This window comes from Vicugna pacos, chromosome 10, assembly GCF_048564905.1.
Source record: "Vicugna pacos chromosome 10, VicPac4, whole genome shotgun sequence".
NCBI classification, from domain to species: Eukaryota; Metazoa; Chordata; class Mammalia; order Artiodactyla; family Camelidae; genus Vicugna; species Vicugna pacos.
This window is the reverse complement of record NC_132996.1, coordinates 59379868-59394695: the sequence shown is the minus strand read 5'-3', so window position 1 is coordinate 59394695 and position 14828 is coordinate 59379868. Positions and strand designations below refer to the sequence as shown.

General features: G+C 45.6%; 1 long non-coding RNA gene across 2 annotated transcripts; it reads right to left on the bottom strand.

Moving 5' to 3' along the window:
* Positions 1–8516: 8516 nt before the first annotated feature.
* On the bottom strand, positions 8517–14827 carry LOC107034373 (uncharacterized). Of its 2 annotated transcripts, none has more exons than XR_012076721.1 (4): positions 14678–14827; positions 13815–13900; positions 13229–13295; positions 8517–12351 (listed from the first exon to the last, which is right to left on the bottom strand). It is a non-coding gene; the product is annotated as an uncharacterized lncRNA (long non-coding RNA). The 2 variants fall into 2 exon arrangements; XR_004195137.2 differs by having other exon boundaries at positions 8517–12264.
* Position 14828: the final 1 nt, after the last annotated feature.

Here is a 14828-nt window from a genome sequence, read left to right as displayed (position 1 = left end):
TGAGTTGTAGGCAGAGCTAGGACCTGAACACAGGCTCTTAAGATTCCTGTTCCTCTCGTCTTGGACAGTTGTTTACATGTTAATTCCACAATAACTTTACTGTGTAAGACACAGCCACCATGAGCCTGCCATACACACTGAGTGGTTCCTTTTCACTCCAAAGGACCAGAAGCAGGCTGAGGTTGCAGCTTCAGATGAGCATCAGAACGTGGGCTCCAAAAAGCCCAAGGAGAGATATTTGCTCTCATAGTGGACGCGAAGGGATTTCATTCACAGGACCCACCTACCTTCCTACGCAGCCTCACACTCATTCTCTCCATCTGGCAAACTCCTACTCCCATGGCTACTCACCAATTGCCATCCTGTGAGGCCTTCTCTGACCCTTTCTCCATGTGGAATCCATCATTTCTGCCTTGTGCCATCCCTGTACCTACTGGAGAATTACTCATTGGGTGGATCCCCACGTAGCAGGATGTTTTGCATTTCTATTTATCTAGATGGGAAATTCTGGCCAGGAACCAGATTTTATTCTTCCCTGTGTCTCCAAAGCCCAGCAAGAGCCAGGCAAAGAGCAGGTAGGTACTAAGAAAATGATGGATGATGGATAGATGCGTGGATGGATGGGTGGATGGGTGGATGGATTGGAAACGGGGTAAGTCTAGGGGATGGGGTATCACTCTTTAGATCTTAGAACAGTGATATCGTCTGTTCTAAGAAGACATACATCTAAGAACATCTGTTTCTAAGCCAATGTTAAAAAAGCATAACTGCTGCTGTGCATGTGAAGAGGACTGGGGCGCTGACATCACCTATAAGCCCCTCCTCCTGACCACCTCATTCCCCTGGTTGCCCAGGGAACCTGCTGAAATTCCGACAGTGATTATGGAGGTGTTTTACCAGATGGTACTGCGATGCCTGTACAAGAATCACCTGAAGAGTTCCTTAAAATGCAGTTTCCTGGGCTCTGCCTTCAGGGTTTCTGACTCAGTGAGTCTGGGGCAGGGCCTGGCAATCTGAGTTTTTTCATTAACCCCACTCAGGTGATTTCCAATGCATAGGTAACTTTGGCAGCCACTCACTAAAGAGGATCGGCACACAGGGGCATGCCAGGAATTGCCTTTGCTGACTGGCCCATCCAGAGAGGCTGAGAAATTGATCTAAAGTGCCGCAGATGTTAAATGGCAGAAAGTGCCTGACGGGCCCTCCAGCACCTAGCGGCCAGGAGGTGGGTAAGGCGGAAGCTGCCACACTCACTGAAAAGGTGGCCTTCCCCCACCCCTACAAGCTGCTGTGAGCCGGGCCTGCCTTGCGCTCCGTCCCCTCGCAAAGCCCAAAGTGGCAGGGCTTACTCTGTGTTTACCAAGGCAGACAAGCCAGCAGCTGTTTTCAGTGTCTGTTTCTACCTAAACAGAGCTGTCGTTCCCAAACATGGACTCTGCCAGCAAATGTTACCAGACCTGGAACACTGGCCCCAGTTGTGTTCAGGCTGGAAAGAGCTCAAGGATGATGACAGAACCGGAAGATCATTCTGGACCCGGGGAATGGCCAAACATCCTGGCAACTCTGAGTGGGCAAGCAGCCCTCCCAGGCCAGCTGGTGAGCTCCAGGAAGGAGGGGAAAGGGCTCACTGCAAGGCAAAAGAAGACATATGGCAGCGCCCAAATCTCTGCTTGTGCCCATGTTCCAACAGGACCTATGCTCTGGTCATACTGGGCCTTTTGTTGAGCACCTACTATGTGCCAAGCATTATATTTGGTGCCTTGCTGTCTTGGCTCAGCCTCACAATAACCCCAGGAGACAGATAATATCACTGTGCCTGTTCCACATATAAGGAAACTAAGATCCAAGAGACAAAGAGACTTGCCTAGATCCTGAGCTTGCCTAGATCCCTTGCCTAGATCCTGGTCAGACCAGATGCAGAGTCAGAACTTGAGTCCAGGTTCCTCTCCTTTTCCCAGGCTTCCCTGCTGCCAGCTGCGCTGGTCCCCACATTCATCCCAGGCTGTCTGGTCTCCCTGTTTCTGTCCATACTGTTCCCTTGATCCAGAATGCCTTGTCCCGATTGCCACTGAGCATCATCCTTCTGGTTCTTCAGACTCAAGTCACAGGCTGCCACTTCCTGGAAGCCATCCTGGATCCCATCTCCCATCAGAGTAGAGAAGTTAATTGCTACATTTCCACAGCACATGGTCAGCCTGGTATTTAGCCCCATTTTCACCTGCCTTGCAGTCACTGATTTCCATGACAATCCCCCTAAGTCTCAATCGCCAGCCCCACCATCACCACCACCCAGCTCCTGCTCATCACGCCCCTGTCCCCAGTGCCAAACTTAGGCACTTTTTCCCTCACCAGGCTTTCAGGCTGTCCCTTTGGTGAACTCCACAGGTCCACGGCCCATATGCAGACTGAGTACCTGTACCCCCTCCCCCCTCCCCCCACCATCTCAATGGCCAGTGGCTGCTGGTCACTACTGAGGGCAAGCTGGTCTGTTGGTCTAATGGAGGAGCACTGACTTCTAAGCCAGAAGATTGAGGTTTGAGTCTTGGTTCTGAAACAAATTCACTGGGTGACCTTGGCTAAGTCACTGAGCTTCTCTGGGTCTCAAGCTCCATCTGTAGAATGCGTGGGAGGATGGAATAGATGATCTCTCTGTTACATTGCTTGTCAAGCACTGACTATGCATTGAATGGGGCATCCTATATATGGCATTTGCATCTTTACCAAGGATCTAATCCATTGAGCCCTCGAGTAGCTACGGAATACCTGCCTGATGGAGATGAAGGCGGGCTCAGCCAGAGGAGCGGGGTCTGCCTGTGAGTGAGAAGAATTGAATTTGGGTGGGTGAGCTGAGGGCCGTGAATGCCCTGGCACTGGGGTATGATGCCTTGCACAATGAGCCTCATAAACGTTGACCATTATCACCGGGAGGAGCGCGCCCTCCACTTTTACCCACAGTGTAATAATAGCAGCTACCATTAACTGACCACCCGCCACATGCCAGGCAATGTGATAAGTAATTTGTTTGTACTCATGATCTGAATTCTTCTTCCCCCAAACTCTACGAGATCCCCTCCATTTTGGGGGTCTGGGGGTCTGAAGATCAGAGAAAGGAGACAACTTTCCCCAAATCTCACAGCTGCAAAGGGGCAGCACCCCCAACAAGCTTTAGTAAGCACCTAACAGGTCCCGGGCAGTGGCTGGAACACAAAGGGTGTAGAATCTGGCTTGGGCCTTCGGGGTACCTCCTGGCAGCCACCAGCCAACCGAGGAACAGGTCTCTACCAGCTATTCGTTCTGGAATGCTATTTTCTCCTCTGTGAATGTTGATAGACAGGGGACAGATAGCTCCTAGCTTGACTCTCTGCCAGCTGGGCACCGGGAAAGGATGTCAAGTCCGGAGAGCATTGTTCACGATCCGCGGCTGCGCCCGCCCGCCTGCCCCACCCACCCTACCCCACCCCGCATTTTATCCGACTTCGCTGGATGCTATTATTCAGCGCTGAGCCATCACCGGGAGCCGCAAAGCAGTTAATTATACACGTATAATCCCCTTCTTCACAAGAAGCTGATCTTCTAGGGTTGCGAGAAGATAAGATTTATGTCTCTTTCAATTCCTTTATTCTCTCATCAACATAGATTCATATTTCAGTTTCCCGCATCGGAAACAAAAAGGAAACCCGCTCGGCCCACTGCTGCCGGAGGGAGATAAATTAGGCTACACAAAGAGCCAGTCCTATAAACTCAATCTCTTTCCCTTCCTTTCATGTTTGTGATTATAAACAGAGTCAAGGGCAGTTGAAATATATCCCTCTGCCTGCCTGCCTGCCTTGTTCCGCTCAAAGCAGACAAACGCGGCGATAGCAAACCGCGTGGTACCGGGGAAAGAGGAACATAGGCCCCCACGATCCGACGCCAGCCTGGTGAGTGGATCAGATAGAAAGGCCTTTGTCTCCTGCCTTTCCGCGGTCACCCAATTGTTTCAAAACGCCTTGGAGAGAAGCTGGACGCGGCGCCACTGCGAGGGCGTTCATTTTCTCCACGGCCACGTGCGCGATGCTATTTGCTGGAAAGAAAGGGCCTTGCAAGTTGGCCGCCCGCGCGGCGTGGTGGTGCCAGGGCCCCCGGCCAGTTTTAGTCACGCGGACAGAGGTTGCCAGCAGATCAGGCCACAGAGCAAGGCCAGTTTTAGCAGCCCCTAGGAACAGATTCCAGGCTCTTCAGAGAAAAAAAAAAGGCCCACTTACTGAGAGCGGTCCCCAGTGAAAGGACACTACCCTTCTGTAGAGGAACTGGGGTGGGCTATTTTGATCATTGTCCTTGCTGTTCCACTGCTTTTGTTGCTTTTTTTGGCTTCACTGGAGTTACTAACTGTCAAGAGCTCCGCTGGCATATGAGGAACAAGGGGCCCACAGAAATGAACTGATTTGCTTGGGGAAATGGAGCAAATTGGTGGCAGAACTGGGAATGACAAAAGTTCTGATGCTAACGGTGACCGGGACTTACTGCAGAGGGCCAGGCACTGTGCTGAGAGTCATCTTATGTCAGCTTCATAGCAACAAAGAAGGAAACATCATCACGCTCTACAGGAAAGGAAATTGAGTCTTGGAGGAGGTAAGATACAGGCTGGAGGCCATAGAGTTAGTGGCCATCTCCCAGAGTCCCCGTGCTAAACTGTAACGCAATGCCACTTCCCCCAGGTACTCTTTTCAGGCATCCTGACTCTCCTCTGAGGCTATTTTTTAAAACTTCTGATTGGGGGAAGGGAAAATCTAATTTTTGAAAGGTAAGAAAGGGAGGAAGGGAAGAGAAGAAACTGAATACAGGATCCAGGTTAGCCTCTGTAATACAATGTCATCCCGTGAGATGCAAGACAACAGTCTTTAATAGACTTTGAGATTCAATTATCCTTTTATATTTCCAGCAGACTTGTCATCATCTAAATCATTCTTTCACTGTAAACACACCCCCATTCACGAATAGAATATAAAACAAATCATGTTTGAAAGTCGTGTCACTTCTGAGCCATCACTCTTCAAAGACACACACCGCGGCATTGGCTCCCGAGGGAAGAGGGTTAATAAAAGCCTTGGGCACCGTCTTCAGTTCAAAGCCTGGGGCCTGTCTCCCAGATGGATGGGAAGTGCACTCTGATGCTGAGGCTGAATCAGTCTTTTCCATTCTGGAGCTGTGAAAGGCTGTTCTCTCTGCTCCGAGCCACCCTCTTCCAGCCCTCAAAGGAAGGATAGCAACTCCTGACTCTGTCTGGATCATTCCAATTATTTTTTCCAAAAGCCTTTCCAAGTCTGATATCGCAGGTGAATGCCAACACATTCGATCTCTCTAACAGATCGAATGTTAGAGAGATGCCCAGCCCGGCCCCACTCTTTTAGGAAGCTGGGTTCTTCCCATGAAGAATGCACCAGCCTCGCCAAGAGAGGGAACCCAACCTTACACAAGGCCTACCCAGAAACTGGCTCCTAAACTTCCCTTCTCATTCCAGTCCTCTCCAGCACTTTTTTCCTCTTTTTTTAGCTTTTGCCATTTTTTAAAAAAGTTACAAAATAGTACCTGCTCATTGAAACATATTATTTGACTGAGCTGTGGGAAGCAGAAGTTTCCTCATTCTTCTCTAACCCAATTCCACGTTCCTGAGTAGCCAGTTACCAGCAGTCTGATGTGTGTCCCTCCACATATTTCTTTTGCTTCATGTAGATATTAGAGATTCCCCAGAACCTAATTTTTGCCCTTTTTATAAATATGGGATCGAACCATACATGTTGCTCTACAACTTACTGTTTAGAATGAACAAACCAGCATGGATATCTTTTTAGGTCAATACAGAGATGCTGGATTCATTCTGTTTAATGAGGTTGCAAGCATGAGATTATGTAGTATGACTGTACCACAATGTTCCAGACCATCATGTATCCTTTGGCTCTTCTGGATAGTATGTCTCCTGGATATCACGATATTATATCATGCCTGACCAATCATATCTATGAAAGCTATGGTTTCTCTCCATTTATAAACTGTCTCTCTTTGGCAAGGCTTTCCAGGCTGGCCCAGCCTTAGGGAGAGAACTCCTTATTCATATGATGTTCCCCGAAGTGGTCCCTGCCACAGTAGTCCTCACCTTTCAGGCAGAACTCAGACAGACTTGTAAAAGCAGGTTTCACTGCCATGAAATCTGGACTTCCTTTCGGCAATGGAAAAAGAAAAAAAAAAAAAACCAGAAAGCATAGCTAAATCCTTAAAACGTCATAAGCAGGCGTGGAAAAATACTACACGCAATTCTAGACATAAACCCACTACCCACCAGGAAGACTTCAGAAAAACAATCCCTGAGAACACAAAAAGGGGCTGTTTACCAAAGAATTGCTTTCATAATGCTGTTGCTGCATTTTATTAGAGAGGGAAGAAGCCTGAAGTGGAGACAGGCTACAGAAGATTTCTGTGTTCATTTAAACTGAATGCTAAAACACTCTGGGTCTGAAACGTTTCAAAACTGGAAGTAAATTCTTTGAAGCATTCTGCTTTTCTAGAGCTCTTTTATGGAAGTTACATTCGAATGGTTTTAGAAATCAAAATGAAATCTCACGAAATGTATTAAGACTCTGTATCCTTTAGAACTAGTTATTCCTTTTCCGGGACTCTATCCTAAGGAAATAGTCAGCAATGCTAATAAAATACATGGAAAAGGATGTTTATCTCAGCAATACTTATAATTTTGAAAAATAGAAAACAAACTAAATGGTCTACAACAGGGAAATGTAATAGTACACAACTATTTGAAAAGATAGGCACAAAGTGTTGAATGTTAAGAACAAATGATTCTGTTGTGCTGTTAAGTAAAAAAGAAATATAAATTGTATATTAAAACTATGCAAAAATATACATAGAAAACACTGGGAGGAAATACATTAACATATTAACAGTGGTTATCTCTGGGTGGTAGCACAATGTCTTGTTTTTCTTCCTCTTTTACTTTTCTGTAATCTATAAATTTTCTAAAATGAACCTGCATTATTTTTATAATGGAGTAAATTAAATATTCTTAAACCACACACAACAGATAGAGCTGATTCTGCTATTCTGGGGATCATGGGGTGGTATGTATGAAAAAGGATGGGTGTGGATAAGGTTAAGGGTTTACTGGGATGGGGGTAGTGATGGAGAAGGCCCCTCCACTCTGCCATCTTTAAGAGTGTGGGTCATAAAATGCAGTATCTTCTGCAGAACAACCAGTACGCCAAGAAACGTCAAAGGGATGATACCGTCAATTCACTCAACATGTAGTGTGCCCCTACTAGGTGCCAGGCACTTGGGGAAATGACCAACTTCACATCCGAGTTTATTAAAAAGCAAGACTGCACTCTGTCCCCATCATCATACATGACTTGCAGCACACTGATTATCTTGATTTTTCCCTCTATTGTTCTCAGAAAGGCAAGCAAAAAGAAAAATGAACAAGTTGTGATTTGCAATGGATTCAAGAAAGAACATATTGGAAGTAGCCTCAGGACTTTCAACTGACTCTGCTAAGAGGGTATGTTTATCATTGGAGCCAGCTCGGGGAGGGGAAAGACGTAGCCAGGCAGTTATCAAACTCTGATTTGCAGTTTCTGCTATCTGTTCTGAAAATTCTTGACTGATGTGTGATCTCATTCAGCGAATATTTACTGAATACCTATTATGTGTTGATGATATTCCAGGAGGTGGGGGTAGTGAAGCAAATCAGAGTCCCCCCACTGATAGCACTTATATTCTATTGCAGGAATAGGCAATAAATAAAAACATGAACTAAAATCAGCCAGGTCGTGATCACTGCTATGGAAAAAATAAATAAATAAAACCAGGCTATAAGAAAAAACTGACAAGACTATTTTCTAGACAGAGTATTAAAAAACAAAAGTCTTCCCCACAGAGGTGACATTTGAGCAGCGACCTGAATAAACTGATTGAGTGACACGAACATCTAGAGTAGTGTTCTGTGTTGAAAGAACAAGTGCAAAGGCCCTGGGGCAGGAATGCAGCAAGAAAACCAATCTAGCTGAAGCACTGTGAGGAAGGAGTGGAGGGAAACTGAAGTCAGGGATGTAGTTAGGAGCCAGATCATGCAGAACATGGTAACAACTTCACATTTTATTCTAAGAGTAGAAAGGGGTCCCTGGATGGTTTTGAGATGGCGAGTAAAGTGATTTGATTTAGATTTTAAAAGATTACTCTGGCTACCATGTGGGGGATGAGAATATAAACAAGAATTCATAAGAGGAAGCTATTGCAGAAATCTAGTGAAAGATCATGGTAGAGCTGGTGAGAAGTCATAGGATTCAAGATATACTTTGAAAATGGAATTCACAGGATTTGGCAATAGGCTGAATGTGTGACAAGAGCAGAAAACCAAACAACAAAACAAACAAACAAAAAACATGTCAAGGATAATTGTAAGGTCTTTGGCATGAGAGACTGAGTAAATGATGATACATTTAATGATAATGGGGAACACTGGGGGAGGACTGGATGTTTTGTTTTAACATAGTGGATGTTGTTGGTACCCAGCCCACATCCCTAGGCCTTGCCACTTCGATGTACACTGGTTGACTTCCAACTGCCAGCATTCGCATCTCTGCCTGACAGCTTTCTCCCAAGCTGCAGAAACCACTCGGTGTGTGCCCAGCACGCATCATGGGAGCAGCCCTCCATTGCTGACACTCAGAAGTTGGTGTATAAATATCCTAGATTCCTCCCCTGGGTAGGATGGGGGAATGACGGATAATTCTGACACACATAATCTACACCACTTTTCCCAGGTTTCACCAGTGGGATTAAGCTGTGGTCCACACATTATAACTTGATAACACATCCTTTTATTGGTCTTTTCCCCTTTCCAGTTCATTCTCCCCAATTCCCTACCAATGGTTCCTGCACCTCCCAAATAAATTACCTACACTTGAATCCTTGACTCTGGGTCTGGTCTGGGGGAGTCCAAACTAAGAGGGAAAACAAGAACATCTTCCAGTTCCTTAGACCCCGTTCTTTTTCACAGCCACTGATAATCTCATCTGTTGGTCATTCTTTCTCATTGCCTCTACCAGAACAGTAATAGCAGAGTCAAGATAATCAGTGAATCTCAGTCATATGTGGTAGAGACAAAACAGAGTAGTTTTAATAAACCAGATCACCAACAGATCTCCCTACCTTGTTCCCTGGCCTTGCTAATAATATTTTCCTTTTCTTTTCCAATCACTAAGTGCATTTGCATTACTTTTGCATTTTCAAAACCAACAAGAAATGGAAAGAACAACATGGGAGCATCTCAGGAGATGTCAAAATGGAAGATGTAAGAAAAAGATGGACCTCTTCTGTCCCCTCCGTCACTGGACAGTTCAGCAAATGCCCTGCGACGTGAAGGCCACAAACTATTAGCAGCAGCAGCAAGTACTGTTTTTTAAGCATTGATTCTAGGAGGAACTAAACTCTCTGATCAAAAGCCAGTAGGCAGGGAGACCTGACTTGCCGTATGCCATACATCTTGGGGACGTGTGCTTTTTTGTGCAGTAGCATTTTATATGTCACAAATGATTCAGAATCATCCCCTTCTATTTTCCTGCTGTTGACATGGACTGACTGTGGGATGAGGTGGTTGAAAAACAGAAAAGCGAAAGCTGCACAAAGATCCCTTGATTTGAGCAAAAAAAACTTGTTACGAATGCACCGTTGTCAGCATCCATCAGGCACGATGTGAACACAATCATCCTTTCCAGCAACGAGAAGACAACAGGTGCACGGTCCCATCAGCGGTGAGGATGCTGGAATCTGGAGCCCCTGGTGTATCAAGGGGTACCGAAGACCTCAGCATCAGCTGGATCTGGGATTCAACTCCAGTTTAACCACTTACTAGCTGGTGACTTTGGGTATGTTATTTAGCCCCTAGGAGCCTTGGTATTCTCAAGAGCTAAGGGGAGAAAATACAGCCACTTCATAGGGTGGCTGAGATAAATAGCGCCAGTGAGAGGCAGAGCAAGCACGCTATCAATGTTAGCTCCCTTCTCTGGTTAACTATTTGTGCCAAAGTCAAATCTACCCTGATTCAGTGAAGACCTGAGAAAAACCTGCTCAGTGATTCTCAGGAAGAAAGGATGACACCCACAAGAAACCATTCTTCCCAGGGCCTTCTGTGCTTCTTCCAAAGGCCCCCGTGCTGTAGCACGAGCTCTCCTTGAACGTGTGCCTTATGCTTCTGTATCCTCAGCACTGATCACTGGTTGGCACACAGTAGGGGAGCAAGCTTAGTGTCGTGGAAATGGCACACTTTTGAGTTAGACGGGCCTGAGTTCAAATTCCAGCTCTGCCACATGCCCTTGAGCCACTTCCTTAAACCTCAGAATCCTTATCAGTAAAATGGGTAATAATGTCTAAAGTGTTGTGCATATGAACTGAGGTAACAGATGAGCAGCCTGGCACCAGTGCCTGGCCAACTGCAGACACTAGAAAAAAAGTTAGGCTTTATTAATAAACATTTGCTGAATGAACTCATGGATAAAAAGAATTCCATTCAAAGTACACCCCTCCTTGCCAGACACAGTAGAAACACGCCATGTCACATTTTCCTTTATGTCCATCAAGATGCAGCCAGTTTTTTTCTCACAGTGGCAAAGGTTTCTTCCATTCTGACTGTGCAGTGGGATTATAGCAAGCTCTGATCTGCTTTTGGGATGTACACTGAACAAAACACATCGCCTGCCCTACCTCCATCCCAACGTACACATAGAAGGATTACAAATGGTTGCAGATAATGCTGGAGTCTCACAGCATCTCCCCGCTGATCGATATTAATTCCACATGGAATTCTCCACTTTACAGCGAAAGACCTGATAGACACCACCTTAACCAAGTCATCCAGGTTATCATCACCAGGGATGAAACATGCTGACGGCAGGGACCCCTGAATGGTGCACTGAGGCGGACACATCACTTCTGTGGTTTTCTTACAGAAACTCCAAAACCCCAGTCTCATCATGAGAAAACATCAGACAAGTCCAAACTGAGGGGCAGTCTACAAAATAACTGACCAGAACTCTTCAAAAAAGTGTCAAGGTCATGAAAGACAGGGAAATGATGAGGAGTTGGTACAGGTTGGAAAAGATGAAGGAAATGCAGTGTGGGACCCTGGATCGGATCTGTATAAAGTTTGCAGTTCAGCTTTAAAAAAAAAACATTGAGGGCATCCTCACAGGGGAAAAGGGGTGACAATAGGTCCCACCAAGCATTGCGTGGGAGAGAGGAGGCTAATCCCAGGAATTTAGTGACCAACTTGGGGTGAGAATGTTTTATGAAAGGATTAAGGTCTAAGCTCCATTTTTTCTTCATTGTTTTAAACCTGAGCACCAGTGATAGTCACTTTCTCTCTTCCACCCCTAGCCCCTCAAGTCCACCTGAGTCAGGGAATACATCTGAGCCACTTCCGCATAATTTGCTCCTGATGTTTTCATCAATTCTCAGTATAAATATTAGATGAGAGAATGTGGTAAAGTGCTTTTTGGAGAAAACATATCATTTAGGTGGAATCACCAAATTGGGATGTAGCCTCAGATTCAAGGTTTTCTAAAAAGTAGCCCACCCCCCCAGCTCCTCAGGGAGGAGGGAACCCCACATACCCGATTTCAGAGAAGTCTGAGTGTTACAGTTACTCGGGGGTCCAGCTAAGGCCTTCACTTTATAGTTGAGGGAAACTGAGGTCCATGGAGGGAAGTTGCTCAGGCTGACCCGACAGGGTGGTTTAACAGAAGCACTGCAGGATGCCATGCTGCCTTCTCCAAGCTGCTAGTATTCACAGCAGCCTATTGTCCTGACCAAGAATGAGCCCAGCTTACAAGTATTACATGGCAGCAGACACGTGGGCCTGACCTAGACCTCTGATTCAGACTCCTTGGACAGTGAAGGCTACACACCTCTAGCAGGGAGGTGTTCTGGAAGATACAGGCACAGAGCAAACATTGAGAGCTGCTCTTCTTCAATCTAGGCCGGGTGTGAGTAAGTGCATGCAGGTGCATGCTTGTGCAAGTTTTAGGATTTCTAGGATACATCTGAAGAGCTACCCTCTATCATTTCCATGTCCCTTCATCGCTCCCCTGTCCTCCCCACCCCTGATGATGTTTCTCTTGTCCTTCTCCATTCTGTGTCCTTGCTGGTCTCATGTCTTAAGGTCCACTCTGTGTGGCATTTGGTCTCCTGATCTCTCCCAGCCTTCTTGTGTCCGGGTACCTGAGATGAGATGGTAACAGCTTGGTGACAACAGAATCCATTCATTCACATATTCTTTCATTCATGCACCGAGGACTATTTGGGGCCCTGGGGATGGAGTAACACACAAGAAAGACATGATCTTTACTTTCATGGAGTTTACATATTGGTAGGAGGACTTAGGCAATACACAAAGGAAGAAAGATACAAGAGAAGTGCAATCATGAGGAGTGCTGTGATGAAAGGAAATCTGAATGATGTGATGGGAAAATAAAGGACGCTACTTTAGTTTGGGTGGTGAAGGAAGGGCCTATTTGAGGAGGTAACATTTAAGCTTATATCTAAACAAGAGAGATTCAGCTTTGCAAAAATCTGGGGTTCCAGGCAAAGGGAATAATTAGTGTAAGGGCCCTGAGGCAGGTCCAAACCTGGCAGATTGAAGAAAGACCGTGTGGTGGATCACAGTGAGTGGAGAGGTAGAGAATGGTCACAGATGAATCCAGATCATGTAGGGTCTTACAGGGCTAGACAATTAGTATGGGAAGACAGTGGGTGGTTCTAGACAGAGGAGTTATAGAATCTAATATACGTTACACACAAATACTCGGGCTGTTATGTGGAGAATGGACTAGGGGTGGCACGTGTTGGAGGAAATGAGTCATGAGATTTGTAGCAGGGATACCAGATTAAGAGAGGTTGCAGTGAGGTGCCTGGGTTAGGATGGTAGAGATGTGAACAGTCAGTGGTTTTTAGATATGTTTTGGAGGAAAAACTTACAAGACTTGTTGATGGGCAGGCTGTAGGGAATGAGAGAAAGAGGGTTTCAAGATTACTCTTGGGTTTTTGCTTTGAGCACACTAATGCATGGTGTTGCCACTTGTCCAAATAAAGAACCCAGGGAGAGGAAGAGGTCTGGAAATGGACAGTTTTATTTTAGACATGTTAAGTTTTAGATATTTAATAATGAATTAACTGAAGCTCCCACCTCATACTTCATATGTATCACCAGACATAGGGCTGTGCGATCCCAGACCTTGCCTTCCTTTTCAAACCTTGTTAAGCAGGAATGAAGAGAAAGATAACCGAATAAAATATTCAGTCTTTTGTAAAACACTTTTATGCTCAGAGCTTTGGTAGTAGAACCACATCCTACCTGGGCAGGCGTAAGTAGCCAATCCATCACCGTGTCACCCCATGCAATTGTTCAGGGGGCAAACTAATTAAAAATTTAATTTCATGATTTTCATCTTAATCTCTTTTTCCCATTAGCTTTGATCAATGCCCACAAATACAATTTAGCAGAACTTTTCATTTAGATAAATGACCGAGTGGGGTTCCTAATTAGTCTGTTTGTTATGAACCAATAACTCAAATTATATGCTAATTACTAAAAATCACACACTAATTTTTAAAGCACTTTATTGGCACAAAAGCTATGTTCCTGTTATCAAATGAAATGTCCTTTCTATGTTACACTCACCAATTACTCAAACCTATTTCTTTTGCCTTTTTGAAATCAAGTCTCCATGTGCTGTGTATGTGAACAGTGTGCTTGAGAAATGTCTGCTCACCTGTACCCCACACAAACAATAGTGAAAGTTGTACCAATAAGGAGATTCCATGAACTTCTCAGCTACTTGGGAGCTTCCGCTGCACCCTGACAAAAAACAAACAGACCAGGAACCACATAAAACAATTAAGCAAAACTGAATGTGGGGATGTGATGAGTGGTTGAGGACGGGTAACTTTTACAGCCTGTTCCAATGCCAAGGTTACAGCTGAGGACAATCACGGCTCTACTCACTAAGTCTGTAAGTCAGGGGCTATATATTTGGTTACCATCTTTCTTGTCATCTATAGCAAAATATCTACTGCTTTCAAGTACCATGGCACTTCTTAAGATGCCAAAATCCTAACGTTCCTTTAAGGAAGAGATGTTCATTTTAAAAATAGAAGTCAATGGCTCTGGTCTCCTGTAGTCCTTTCAGCCCCTTTACAGTGCTTTCTCCTCTTGCGTTTTCACTGTCATGTCAGTGAAGGATAAGAAGCTTGAAGAATAGTGCCTGGCATCAATGAAAACCAATACAGACGCTTCTTGCTGGACATGACCCCAGAAACAGGAGGAAAAGTTACCAGAAATGTGAGTGGTGGCTGGGCCCATTTCCTGAATAAATCTTAAAGGAGAAGAAAATGGTTTTCAAGCTGCGGAGGCCTGGGTATACACATATTTTATGGAGATAAATCCTAGCTACTAAGCATCATGTCTCCGCCTGCAGATTGCATCTGTCACTTTCAGCAGCCCGATAATAACCGGTTCTGGGGTCGGTTTTCAACTTCAACTTACTTGACCTGCCTCCGGGCCACCTCCCCCGCCTCCGTCCCCCTCCCCCCCCCCCCAAAGCCGCGTCCTTTCTTCCCTCCGCCCTCCTCTTACCGACAAGCCGCGGGTCGCCCGGTCAAGCTGAGCGGAGTGGAGGCAAGAAGAGAAGGGGAAAGTAGCAGACGCTCCTTACACTGTTAGCTTCCAAGAGGCTCCTGGGCAACCGGAGAGGTTCAGCCCCGGAAACGGAAGTAGGGAAGTGGGG